The sequence below is a fragment of the Ascidiella aspersa genome, chromosome 6 (assembly GCF_963924565.1).
Source record: "Ascidiella aspersa chromosome 6, kaAscAspe10.2, whole genome shotgun sequence".
NCBI lineage: Eukaryota > Metazoa > Chordata > Ascidiacea > Phlebobranchia > Ascidiidae > Ascidiella > Ascidiella aspersa.
In genome coordinates, this window is record NC_139452.1 from 22,287,207 (window position 1) to 22,302,213 (window position 15,007).

The window sequence follows — 15,007 nt, forward strand, 5'->3', positions numbered from 1 at the left end:
AAGAAACCTGCATTTATTGTATAAAACGTTTAAAGAACTAAAAGCAACCCAAAGTAACTTGGTGGTTATTAAATAAACATTTGTACAGCTCTATTCTGTTCCTTTAAACGGATATTGATTCTGTAGGACAAATAAAGTGCGAGTTTTAGGGCAAAAATTTACGCTTGTAGCTTTTTCTAACATGTTCAAGCTGTGGGTAGTCTCGCTTAATACTCCAGCAATAGTCAGCCAGCATATTTAAGTCCCATCTTGCCTGATATCTTTCCTCCATCACCTTCAGATCTTGGCGAAATCTTTCGCCTTGCTCATCATTGACCGCACCAAGATTTTCCGGGAAATTAGCAAGATGGCTATGCAAAAAATGAATCTTGATGCTCATGTTGCAGCCGAGTTCTTTGTAGCTTTCCAATAGCTTCTGGACAATTTCGATATAATTCTCTGCCCGTGTGTTGCCAAGAAATTCCTTGACAATGTTTTTAAATGATAACCACGCATTTTGTTTCAATTTAGACATTGAATTACTAAAACATTCATCTTTGATGAGTTGCCGAATTTGTGGACCACCAAATAAACCAGCCTTAATTTTTTGTATTGACAGGCCAGGAAAAGCCAAAAGGAGGTAATTAAAACAGTTACTTTCAGTTGACAATGCCTTAACGAATTGCTTCATTAGGCCGAGCTTTATATGCAGAGGTGGGAATTTTTTCTCTCTCGGTCAACAAGTGGCTCATGTAGAATATTGGGATCACCAGGTTTAAGGTCAGATCTTGGAGGCCAGTTCCTCTCCACCCAGTGCTTATCTCGAGCTCTGCTGTCCCACATACACAAATAGCAGGGGTACTTTGTGTATCCATGTTGCTGACCAAGAAGAAAACAAACCATTTTAAGGTTTGCACATATGATCCAATTGTGCTTGTTATATTGCAACAATTCAATAACTCTTTTAATGTTGCCATATTCTTCACGGAGACTAACTAAATGTGCAATTGGTACAGCACCGTATAAATTGCCATTATAGAGAAAGACGCACTTTCAGCTCCTCTTTGAGCTGTCTATGAAGATTCGCCATTCAGTGGGGTTGTAGATCGAAAATCCCAACTCCAGTAAACCCTGTATATCATCCCAACTTCAGTAAACCCTGTATATCATGGCAATACACAAAGGTACTGTCACTTCGAAAGTACGGTAAAAACGCACTTTCTCTCGATCGAAAGTACGATACCTTCGCTCCTTTTGCAAGTAATTTTTTTTCATTTAGTCTAGATGCTAAGAGTTCCGAAGCATTTTGTCCTAGTCTCAAATCTCGTGCCAAATCATTCAACTCATGTTGATGGAATACTCCACGTTCTGAATCATCTTCAATTTCAAAATCTTTATCTTTAGGCCTGCAAACACTAAGACATTCATCGTTATCCAAATCTTCGAGCTTAGGTGTTTGACCGAAAACTGGAACTGGGACTTCAGCTGAATGAGGCACTGGACGTATAGCTGAAGAAAGTCTTGGATACTCAATTTTGTGTTTGTTTTTCGTGTTATACCCTGAAGATTTTACTAAGCAAAAGTAATAATCTGTGTAATGATCTTTGGGCTCTCACCAAACCATAGGTATACCGAATGCCAATTTGTCACGTGCTCCCTTGGCTCACATCTGCAAACTCTCGGTACACTGCTTGCATACCTTGTGGGGTGCCCAAGACTTATCTTGATCACCAAGTTTCTTTTTAAAATATGCAAAGTAGGTTTGTTTGACAAATGCACTGACGTCTTTCCTTTGGCTAGGAATAGTAAAACTGCCGCAAATATAACAAAATGAATCCGGGTTATTTAAACACTGACGACGAAAAACAGTAGACGCAGTCGCATACATGATAGTACTCTAACACAGTGGTCTCCAACCTGTGGGTCGCGACCCCAAATGGGGTCGCCTAAAATTTTACTGGGGTCGCCATAACTCATCATTTTTCTACTGTTTTGGTACGATTTTTGTATTTTCTTTACAATGACGTCACACAATAAACGTGAATGAGTGGATAGCAAAGATAAGGTTTTGTTCCTTCTGTACCGAACATAGAGGTTTTGAGCTTGAGGAGCTGCTGCTGTACGTTACAAAGATTTCAGCAAATAATTATTTACATTTTGATTTTGATGCAATTAAAACCCGACTGTTCAATTTTGTAAGTTAACTACGGTAGTTGTTTCCGTTTTAAGCACATCGTTGTGTTTAACGAAATTCAGCGCAATGTGCATATTAAAAAAGAAACGTCGTAAATCGCATACAAGCAAAGCATGTCGGTTATCTCATGCAAAGTGAAGTCGCGTTTTCAAAAACTAGTGGATTGATACCATGCAAGTGCAACCATCGCACTGAATGCAATTTAGTGTTAAACTTAATTGAAATTTTTGGTTTCGTTCGTGTGCCTAATTCAAATTCATAATTTACTTTCTAAAATGAATCATTTTGGTGCACGTATTTTCCAAAATGGGGTCGCAATTTAAATTCTAATTTGATTTGATATAAATTGGGGTCGCCTATAAAAAAAGGTTGGAGACCACTGCTCTAACAAACAAACAAGTACGTGAACTTAACAACACTTGCCTGTAACAATCAAAACAAAAACAATAAACATGTGCATAATATCGGTGTTAAGAAAAGCTAAGTTAATTAGGACATTAGCTCCCATTTTATTGTTTATACCTGATTAGGCTTTTGGGCTTTTTGTTATCAATTCCCTATTGACACATTTTTTAAATCAAGCAATTACAATCAACCCTTTTTTTAAACTACAGCGAGACATACCCGTGTTTCGAGACAGCGCAGTTAGCACGATATTTACACGTGTATCGACCTGAATCGATGCCTGTGCCTCTTTTCTTTTTTTTTTTTCTTAATAATTCAGTTGTCCCTTCTTGAATATAACTTACCATATGACTAACTTGTGCAATCCTATTACGTATGAAAAAAATACGGTTAAATTTGTGAAAAATAGCATATTTTGGGTGTATGCTCTAGTCTAGAGCAAAAACTTGACGTGTTCCCAAGTGTTATGAGCGAATATAGCCTACATTCAATAAATGTTTAGTTTAGTTGGAGCTATTTGCATCGACAAAAGATAAGTTGATTAAAGTTCTGTTATTTTTCCATAAATCAGTCCATTATAGCCCAACTCTTAAACTAATACAAAACTATATTTACCATTACCATTCCACTTGAAGTATGCCAAATAAATCGCCGACGTACATCTGCAGCAACTACATATATGCCAACCTAAAACAAACCAATCGTGTACATTTTTAATATGTTTTTGATTTTCACTGTTTCATAAAAAAATGTGATCACAAAAGACTTTAGGAAATAGCTCATACATTGTAAAGGACGATTATTAAAGTCTAATACAATCGGAATTGAAGTCGATACCCGACATAAAACATTTGTCAATACAGATACCGCGATTTCAAATTTTTTAATCCAAGCGGATATTACTGCTTCCTGGCTGCACCAAGTTCTGAATATTCGATGAACGATAAAATATAAAAACAAAAGAAATGTATCTTAATTATTATTTTTTTAATAAGTCTATTTTCCCTATATTTTTAACATTCGAAATTGTTTAAATTGTAACAAGTTTTTCTACCCTCGATACTTTTCAGAAAAATGCGTCTGTCTTTAAAAAATGATCTTGTTACATGAAGGTTTCGGGCAAAGCGAATAAAACAGCAAACCTTCTAATTTAGAAAGCGTGATGCATTTTTAGGCATAAACGAGTCACACATAATTTCTCGATATACAATTGAATTTATCAATTAAATCTGCATATGGAATTATTAAGGGATATATATTTAGGTCTTAGACTTATTCCGATTTAGTCAGTTTTACTACTATTATACGTGATAGTCCTATTTGGTTCATTACGAAGTTTGTTTTTCTCCGACGTTGATGTATAGGTGCATAAACTGATAACGTCTTAAATTGTTTTTTTCAGATTTTTGTAAAATGTTTTTGTTAGCACATTGGCGCACTGGGGTAAAGTGGGCCATCAGGGTAAATTTAAACTCAGATTTGCTATGTTTGCGACTCAGTTTCACCTTAAAGATTTTCTTCGTATTATGGAAAAGCTTTTCTTCGTATTAAGCAAGAAATGGAGCGATGGGCTATTTTTTTCATGTGTGTAAGGTGTGGCTCTTTGCGGTTAACCAAGTAAGAAAATTTGATTCTTGGTATCTAACTGGTTGGCCACACCTGGTATATATAGTACTTTATAGTCAAATATTGCATACTGCAAAAATTGTACATTATCACAAATTTTTATACAGACCACATTTACGGCGTGCTTCGTAACATTCGTTGCCAGGAGTCGTGCTCATAAGACATTTTACACCTATAAACAAATAATCTCTTGTTTAAACTTAATTGCAATTTCCTAAATATTTGCTAACTAATGGACACACCTATTCCAAATAAATCAAGTTGTTTTAAAAAACACTACCTAAAATTCGCGGACATCAAACAATTTACATGCAGACGAGGCAAAGCTAATACCCTTGAGATATGTTCTATACCGAATTTATTGGTTAAACCAAAAAGCAACGCAACACAAGACTTCGTTCACTTCAAATATTAACAAAATTTTAACTAATTATATTAATTAATCGTTTCTTAATTGATGTGTTAAATCGGTTAAATATATCAACAAAACAAAGTTTTAGTTATCGGGTTTCCAGTTATTTGCCTATATGCCGCCATTTTGGATTGTCACAAAGACCGCAAGGTCGCCAGGGTCAAGCCATGTCGAATCAATAAGTTAAGGTTTCGATCATTAAAATTAATATTAAATTATGCAGAACAAGTTTCCTTAGGAAATATAGCGTATTGTGTTTTACTCAAAATCGTAAATGGCCTTATAAGGTCTTTGAGATCTGTAAAGCGGAACTGCAAGAGTAAAATTTTCTGCCATGTCAGTTTCTTACATTTTCCACGTGGTATGACCTCCAATTGGGTTCGAATAAGTTGTAAAATTATTAGAACTCTTTTTATTGTAGGCCTTGTATGTAATCTTGAAATAGTTTATAGCCTTTTATTTCGTGACTTTGATCCGTTTATAAATTGTCGCTATTGTTAATATAGGACAAACACTTTAAACGGGACGTTCAGCAGCCCATGGTTACTCCAAATATGCACGAAATGATCATGTTTGAACATATTGTAAGTAAAATATAGGTGAATAATTCTAAACAGACCAAAATTAAACAAATCCCTTGTACAGCTTAAGCAAACTTTTTTACTGTGAATGCCCAGCAACTACTTTTGTTTGTATACGTTTACGCGGCATTTTACTTTGATTTCATGGGCTCGCATGACTAATTAGGCAGTAATAAAGATCTATTGGTAACGAAGCAATGACATTCCTGCAACGTTTACGACTACTATTTGTGCATGCAACAAATTTCAAGCAAGAGGGTTATCAAAATCAAAGCTCGCAATCGCCTATATCCTGATGACGATGTACTAACAAACCCTTGCTTGTTTTCTGTGTTTTTGTCTATTTCATAGATGTCTCAAAAGAAACTATGGAGTGTAATAATACAACTATTTTTTTTAAAGTTAGACGCTATTCTCATAAAATTCAGGTTCGGGTTACGCTCAAAACATTTTTTTCTTTTGGGCGCAACCACTGCCCAAAGGGATGCCTCAGTTGTCACACTTTTCTAAATATCAGGCAAACCTTTTTTAATAAAATATATGGCTTACTTACATTTTGGGGGCCAGAAACAGCAGCTAGAACAGGTGGTTGGACACCTACCTGCAATAAATTTTAAAGAAGATTAAAATGATAAAGGAATGCATATTGGACAAAGTCACGAATAATAATAGTACACTAAACGCTTATGAGTTTTTATAGACGAAATACCCGGCATTGTCCAGGTTAATAGGGTATTATTTACCTAACAATTATAACAAATTATAAGCAGCCTTTTGCAATAAGCGCGATAATTCTCCGTGCATTCGTGCAATGCCCCGATTTTACGTGGTTAAAAATGCATGAAGCCATCAAGCTGTTGAATATTGATCACTGCGTATTATGGTGTACCATTTCCGTGTATAAATAAATGTGTAAATAAATGTGTAACAAAGTGTAAATAAATGTGTAACTTAAATTCTAAACGAAAGTAATGTTTTGTATTGTGTATAAAATTGGTCGGGTAAGTACTTTGCACAATTAAAGTTGAGTGCAACAACAATATATTAGTCTCCACATATTGGCATGGGCGCTATGTCCCTAACAAATTCGTATTCCCCGGAGCAAATCATTCTCCAGTATATAGGTTAAACAAAATGTAAGATTCCATTAGGCTGGCCTCTTAATACCTATTACATTTTATGTTGTGCTCTGTGTTATCTGCTTGAACCACGTGTTATTGCGGATAATTTAAAAAGGCAATTTACCATGTTACTATAATGCTAAATCGTTTGTAAAGTGGTGACATTTTATTTTTCACATAAATAAAACATTTCCATAAATTTGATTTTAATTTCCCTAGATCGACAGCATGTGCGTTGGTCGTCGTCTTTTGACTGTTTTTCTATAATTGTGCCTGTAGTGAGTTAACTAAATGATTTCCCACAATTGGAGTCACACATTTTATCCTGCTGTGTGGCAACGGCATTTAATCGAATGACGTGTTATAAATTATCGCATTTATCTGCGTGGCTGTGTAACATCTAATTGTTCATCTTTTTACACTTTGTTAAAAAAGTAATCTGTAACGAAATTGCAATATTTTGTGCCTATTTGAAATGGAACGACAAAATACTTAACGACTAAGCACGTCAAACATCTTTTACGTAACAAAAACCCGTGACATATATTGATAGGGAACCACTCATAAACGGGAAACCTTGAAAATTGGTTACTATCAAAACCGCCGCCTTAAATGCGATATTTTGCGAACACGTCCAGAATTTTGCAAGGTAACATACTTTAAAAAGATCTTAAATACAAAAGTCGTAAGTTGGAAACATTGGCATTTATTTTAATTAAGGCAATTTGATTTTTGTTTCCACGCACGAAGTTTTTTATATAATGCAACAAAGTATGCAACCAAAAAGCAATTTTTTGAAGAAGCAAATTCAATTCTTTTTCTTGTGAGATCAAATTACTAATTTTACACAGTTTTTTGTATAATGCAACAAAGTATCTATCCAAAGAGCAATTTGGAACAACTCACAAACTTTAAACCGTAAAGCAAATACGTAATACCGGTTGCGTCCAACGTCAAATCTCGTTGGAAACTAAACATTGGTTACTATTAAAACCGCCGCATTAAATGATAAATTTTGCGAGATAACAGACATCAAGAATTTCTTACACATAAAAGTCTTAAGTTAGAAACATAAAAGGGCGTTACGAGACCCAAAGGACCGTGAGTACAAAAGCTTTAACTAGACTCGTGAACATGAAACCACATATTGTCGTTTTAATTTGCAAGAAAACGTTGGTTGCAATTTCAACTATTGTGCTTCTTTGTGCTCCCTCAATAATGACGTAATTTGATATCAGATCGGATCGCGATACTGTTTGTCCAAAAATTTCCGATATTGGTATCGGAATAAAATTTCGCGTATCCGACGTCCCTACGCAGGCCCCTTTTGCATCAAGTTGTGCATACGAACAGGATGCGACAGGCGCAAAACCGCAAAATCAGAAGATAAAGGAATGTAATACGTAAAATTTTCGGCGCCTTCGTCGCATTACATGATCCCTTCTTCAATTGGCTTCCCAGAATATTTGCTGCCCTGCTTTATATAATGAGCTACTCGCCTGACGGGCGGTCCCAAGTCACGCCATTAAGTATCGGATGTTGTAACACATTTGAAATAATGTACAAGCTTTATTTTTTTATTGTGTTGTTATAATTTTTTTTTTTTTTATTAAACGTATGGGCCAACACCATTGTTTTACTAATTTAGAGGGCCATGAGCAAAAAATGGTTGAAAACCCCTGGCCTAGTGCGATTTATGCCTGTTTCAACACTGCCAGTGTCCATACTGCATGCATATCGTAAAATCCATATGGAAACACAAAGGTAAAAAAAAAATAAAAACAACAGAATTGATTAGTTACTCCAAAATCGCATTATTAGTTCTGTTTAACAAAACATTTATTAGTTCTGTTTAAAAATTATTAGTTCTGTTCGTATGCGAACTCTTTGTGCTGTAGTTGCTTCAAGCATAACGCTTAACCTACAATCATTAGAAGTGTTCTTTACTTACTACATTCAACACAGCATCAGGTTCACACCTGGACTCAACATCAATTGTAATTTTGTATTTTAAACTTGTGATTAGCATACTTGTAAAGTATGTTTTTAAGTATTTTTTTGGTGTTTTAATAGTATTTAAGCAAAACTGATGATGTCGTTTTGACGCTGCAATTTTTTTGTTTTAAATAAAGTTGCCTTAGTTATTTTTAAACATTTTTTGCTCATTTTTGATATTTTAGGCAGATTTCTAATCCTATCTCAGGCTAGTTTTTGTTTCCGATTTCTTGCAAAATGAAAAAAATTAAATATTTGCCTGTTGTAAACTATTATGACAAATGTTTAACGTTTGTTTCTTAGGTGCAATTGTAAAAAAAAACATTACTTGCAAATTTTCCTAAAATTTTACATGACATAAATATAATTTTTTAAATCTTCGTGATATTGATCATTCGCATGAAAACGTTAAAATGATGCCGATAGTGCAGGATGTTGAGAAAATATTTCTGAAAGATAAGTAACTGTTGGTACATCGGATGGTAATTGGCTTACCAAAATAATTTAGCCTATACGATATAGTGCAAGCATGTTCTGGCTAAAAAATAGTTAGCCTCTAGTAAGGTTCAAAACTCAAGACAGGATCGGCAACAGCGTTCAACAAGTTAAACGTACGTATAGGCTATACACCAGAGGTTCCCAACGTGGGCGGTACCGCCCACTTGTGGGCAGTGCCGAGTTACAAGGGGGCGTTTTACGTGTTTTTCTCATTTGGGGGGGGGGGCGCTTAATGCACATAAGGGGCGTTACATGAAAGTACTGATAGCAACATTTTATGAAAAGTTCACATATAAAATGTGACAAACCGCACTGTAGGTAACTTTTAACCTTAAATGGCAACTTCCGTACCTCGAACTTGTAGTAGTTTCCCGACCATTGTTACGTAATAGTTGTCTTTCTTATGTAAAGTTGTTGGTTGCCGTTGCGTTTTACCGTTTTATACGCGGCAAAATGTTTGTATATTTGAAAAATGGGTCGCTTACCTACGGCCCAGCCGCACCCCTTTGACAACTAGACACGAGTCCATTTCAAATAGTTTTTGACTATTTGACCTTAGTACAGACAAAAAAATTCGCGCTTTGCGCCAATGATCATTCTACGTCCAGTTTGTTTACACGTTTTGAGGCTGTCCATGAACTAGATCAGCGCTTCTTTACCGTTGCGCCGTGGAAGGCTGCCAAGTGCGTCGCAGACAAACGGAAAACGTATTCAACTCTTTTTTTTTGGCAAATGTAATAATAAAAACTAGCAGGAAATTTAAAAGAAATGCCGGTATACCCCTAAAAAATCACGCTCGCCAGGTGCGACCAGACTTAAAAAGATTAACAAACACTGAATTATACTATCTATTAAGGTTATCGCGTTTCCTCAAAGTAGCTTTATTACACTTTTCATTATAATAGTATGGTGAAAAAAATGCGGCCCACAGAGACCTTTCTGAGTTTGGTTGGCGACTAGGAAAGGTTGCCGACCCCTGATTTAAATTGTTGGTGCAGAAAGTTGAATTCTTCCTGGTAATGACATAACCTGGTGAAATAATGTATCTATAAATTCCTATAGTGAATGTATGTTAGACAACCTAAAGTATGACTGACAGCTTATCGAAACGAAAGTGATGGCAATATGAAGTTAGGCAACGATTAATAAAATACTTTACTGTAAAGCAAGATGGGGGGGCGATATGAAAAAATATTGAGCCCAGCAAAGGGGCACTAGTGTAAAAAAGGTTGGGAAACACTGGGCTACACAAAGTGTATTCTGTAATAAGGCCCTTAAAAATTCGTACTGGACAACGATAACGTCACACAGATTACAGTAATCTCCCGCTTAAGTCCGCACCCGTTTATGTCCGCATCCCAGTTAAGTCCGCAAAAAATTCTCCAAAAATCGGGATTCAAGTTTATCAAAAAGCCGAAAAAACTCGGGATTCAAGTTTTTTTTTGCCATTTTTGTACAGTAATTATCTACTATCGAGAGCTGTTCAGCGATTTGCTTTGCTTTGCTTTTAAAATCGCCAATAAAGATGGAACCGAAAGACTTGCTCGGCGCATGTTATTAAGTCAAAGATACAGCATATGTGTTAGGTCAGAAAATCAAACAATAGATGCTCGAGGTTGTTTTCTTTTACTTTCTTCTCACAACCGACAGTTTTCGCAGATCGTTTTCAAATAGCTTCTCTATTTTCCCAACCTCCTGAATAGATTTTTTATCTACATCGTAATTTGCGAGAATTCGCTTAATAGGATGACCTGGGTCACTCAATTTACTAGCGTAGGACCTTAACGTCACGCGTTATAGGATTTAATGGAGCAACTCTGATTTTAATTTATTACAATTTGGCGCCTGTTCGGTTCAAAAGTTTCAAAAAACCTAAAACAATAATTACAGTTTTATATGTTGCTTATTTTAAGCAAGGGTGGTAAAAGGTTGGCAGCATCGCGGGCCACAAAAAGTGCTACATGCGTTCCAGGGGCGGATAATTGATTTTCGTTTGGTCAGGACATAAAATGTTTGAAGATGATATCACAAAGCATTGTCGAATAACATATAAGCTCCATTAACTTGCTCCTATCGTCTAACTTATGCGCAAATAAACTCAGGTGTTTATAAGCGTGGAATGTTTTTTAACTAGATCAATTTTGCTGAAATTGCATCAGAGAAAGAGCGTTATTCTTTAGTCACAGTGAAATCCTGTAAAAACAGTACTTTCCAGAAGCGCGATATATGTTATCGTTTATTCACTTCCAAGTTGCAAAAATTGTCATTTATGTAGGTTTGTACTTTTTAGGTTATGTTTATATTAAAAACACGGAAAACCAAACGCAAATATAACTTAAAATTTCGCAAAACAGTCATTTAAAAAAGTTATATTATAGGACGTACTGCGACTTTCATACCGGTCTAACACATACCAAAATTAGTCTTTCTTGCCACCCCCTGTATCCAACCTTGATCAGCGATAGCAAACTGGTTTATTTAATGGTGGAACCGGAAAATGTTATCATTACCAAACAATTTGAACATGGTTGCTGTTTGTTGGTCACTTATATTTCTTTGATTCAAGTGTTTCGCAACCTTTATTGGATTGAGGCACCCTACAGAAATGATATATAGTTCTAGACACTCTTGCTCGTATTTTTTTGAGTTATTACCGGTAGCGTTGCAATGAGCGAGATTGTAACAGCACAGTAACTGAGCTAAACGGTTGAAAATAAACGTTTATTTTTTGGCACACATATTTTGCCTATTGGACCACACTGTTTTAAGCTATGCTTTTGTGATCTGGCGCTTGGTAATTAATCTTTTCCTCGCCTTTTTAGTATGCGTCTTGAAGCAGAGTTACGTATAACACTGTTAAATAGTTGATTAATGTCAAGTTTGACATAAATCTCTATGACGTGTTAAAATGGCCATTAGAACAATGTGAATTATAATTTTTAAAGACGTACAAACACGCACTAATGATTATGACTAACAAGAGTTTATTGTGCTGAGAAGTAGCCTAGTTTCTTTGTGCCATCCACTGTACTGTGTGTACCCGAAAAAATACCTATAAACGTTAAGTCCGCACCTACCGGGTAAGTCCGCACAAGCCTATATAAGATTCAGTTTGCGGACTTAACCGGGAGATTACTGTATATAGGCCTAGGCCCTAAAACTGGTACATTCACTTGGTAGCGAATATCGGCTCCGATCTGATATTAGGCTATATTAGGGTTCGGCAGCCTTTCATATATATACAGTGTGCCAGTTTATGAATAATTTTAAAATATCAACAACTCGCGTGCCGAAAATTTTTCTATGTTTGGTTTTGCACTGGCAACCAAGGCTACGGAGTCGGTTAAAAACAACCCGAGTCCGACTCTGTGCCAAATGTGCAATTTCATCTAGTCCCGAGTCCGGTTCAGACTCTACAGCATGTATCTCACCCATTTACGTAACTAAAATAAGATGGGTATTCAGCAATCTACTTATAGGGGTCATTGAAAATATGCCACCATATGCTATTTCACCAAAACTATTTACAGTTTGCTGCTTTATCAGTTTCTAAAGTTGTTGCTGCGCATGCGCACACGTCGAACTCTTTTTAACTAGTCCTACTCGAGTCCCCAGTTGACTCCGCAGCCCTGCTGTGATCTGACATCTAGTTTACGCATCTTAGGAGAGACGTCATTAAACCTAATTTCATAAGTTAAATTCTGTAAAGATACTTAAAAAAACGAATTGTCACGAACACAGTACTGTATCCGCTATTTTAGAACATACTTTTTAGCCGAATACCTCGAAATGTTAACTATCAGTTTCACTTTTAGCTTGGTTTCTCCGTGGCACAAAAACACTCGTGCTTACTTCTAATGTAGAATCTCCTGATTTTACGCAGTAAACATCCCGCCAATTTTAGGGCATTATGACGTAATACGAACGGTTAGTCGTAAACAACAAGTTTAAGGCCCACAAAAATAATTTTTAACTCAACAGTTAAGACACTAATTAGCGACACGAACACGGCCGAATCATTTGGCGTGCCCTGCAAAATCATCCCGGGTTGCCGACCCCTGGGCTATATATATTCACGAATTCCATTCTAAGCCATTTTTAATTTACCAATGACTCTTCGAATGATTTCATAGAGGCGCCATCCAATTTCTCAAGGGGCTCTAGCTCTACTGCACTACTCAACTGTTGAAATGATTTTATTAATGCCATGTTACGTTTGATATTAATCCTGCTTTTATTTTATCCTTTTTGCGTTTAGTCTTTGGGATACCGGTACATAACTTTGAAAAGTTCTTGGATTGTATGGACTATATTTACATTTTATGACCGATTTGCAATCAGTTTAGTCAGAACAACATATAGTATATAAAGCAGTTGATGGAGATCTAAGTTGTGCACAGGGTATGGGCAACCTGCCACTCCCGTCAAACTTTGTTTTTTAACTTTAAAACAATTAAACGACAACAAAACGAACTTAATTTTCTTCTTTTTATTCTGTTTTTTTTTTACATGTTAGCACAATGACTCTATGTGACTATACCATTGCATGTTTTCTATATATGCCAAATATTTTTGATACAACTTTTATATATGGCTACAGTCAGGCGCAGAGGTTTCAGTATGGGCGCCCCACGCGGGGGCAAGGGGGGGCACTTGTCCCCCCCCCCTGGAATTTTAAGATTCGATTATTAGTATTATTCGTAAAAGTGTAATATGTTTTACTAATAACGTTAAAAATATTATACAATATTTATTGCCCCCAGTGGCGTATCCAGGGGGTTGGGGGTTCTTGCCCCCCCCTTTTTGCAAGAGTTATTGTCGTTTTTTATTCGTTTTTGTCACAGTTTGACAAACTGTTCGAAGCGGCGTGCTTTTCAAGTAATTGGGTCACGCGTCTTAATCTAATGCGAAATCAAAATCAAGCCCAAAACGCCGTTTTTCGTCCTTTGTTTGGTCGACCTTTCGTTATTCGTTTAGGTTGACTGATAGCAAGTGTGTATAAGACAATTGACAACGCCAAGTCAAACCTTTTTTTTTCTCGCTAAAAACTTCGAGTTTGGCGCAGTTTTTATTTCTCGCTGTTAGCTCTCTGCGCTAATATCCGTTGTTGGTGTAACATAGGCATTTGTTTAAAGCGATAAAAAAACAGATTCTTAAAAGGAGATATAATGGTAATTGTCGTGCGCGTTTTAAAGTCTCCATTTTTATGCATAGATACTATTAGATAGGTAACGCAAAATTATGCTTTTTACGCATATTCTAAGTGTTAAGTGTGCAATTTACACAACTTATTTTCCCCCTAACCGCAGATTCTATTTTAGCTGACTTGGCACACAGCTCGGCGCAGATGTTGCACTAATCGTGGAATAACACAGCCGGAAAAAACGATTTTCGTTTAGTATTGAAGGTAGGGTTCCTCTTTTTCCCGGATTTTTTCACTCCCGGAAAACGGGATTGAAAAATGAAAATTCCCGGGTATCCCGAGAATCTCGACGAAAAAAATTATCCCTAATACGTCATTCTACTGTTTAAATTTTCTTTATATTGGCTCTAAACATTTGATTAAGCTCATTTATTTTCTGTTGTATTGCTTCTGCAATCTTACAAGACCTTCTCGTATTAAAAGCCGTACCCTTATTTGATTTGATTTTAAAAAAGCGCATGCAGGGCGCATTTTTTTTGATAGAATAAATTTAATCAAGTTTTTTCCGCTGGTAAGCGCAAATAAAGCAACTCAGGCAACGACTTTTATAGGTTTGGTAATATTTTTTTCTTCATACCAGTCAAAACAGACTATTTTTTTTAAGTTTTGCTATGTTGCCAATAACCGGGATTATAAAAAAACTCCCGGGATTCGAGATCGTTATTTTGCGGCAAATCCCGGTAATTTCCCGTCGAAACATTCCCGAAGAGTAACCCTACTTGGAGATGACGAAAGGCGTGCTTGTAATTTAGCGCTAGTCCCGTTTATAAACTTAGAAAACTACGCTGCTGAGCTGTTTTCGGCTCTAGGTGAATTTATTGTGCACTATAAGTCGATTTAACAAAACAAAACACAAAATAAAAAAAATAACATCCATGTGGCCCGCGCAATGTTTCTACAGCGTAGCCTATGATTTTTCTTTGTTAGTGTGAGTGCCGTTAGTATAGGTAGGCTACTCAAATTATCTCATGCCGCCCTGAGTAGGACTTGAGT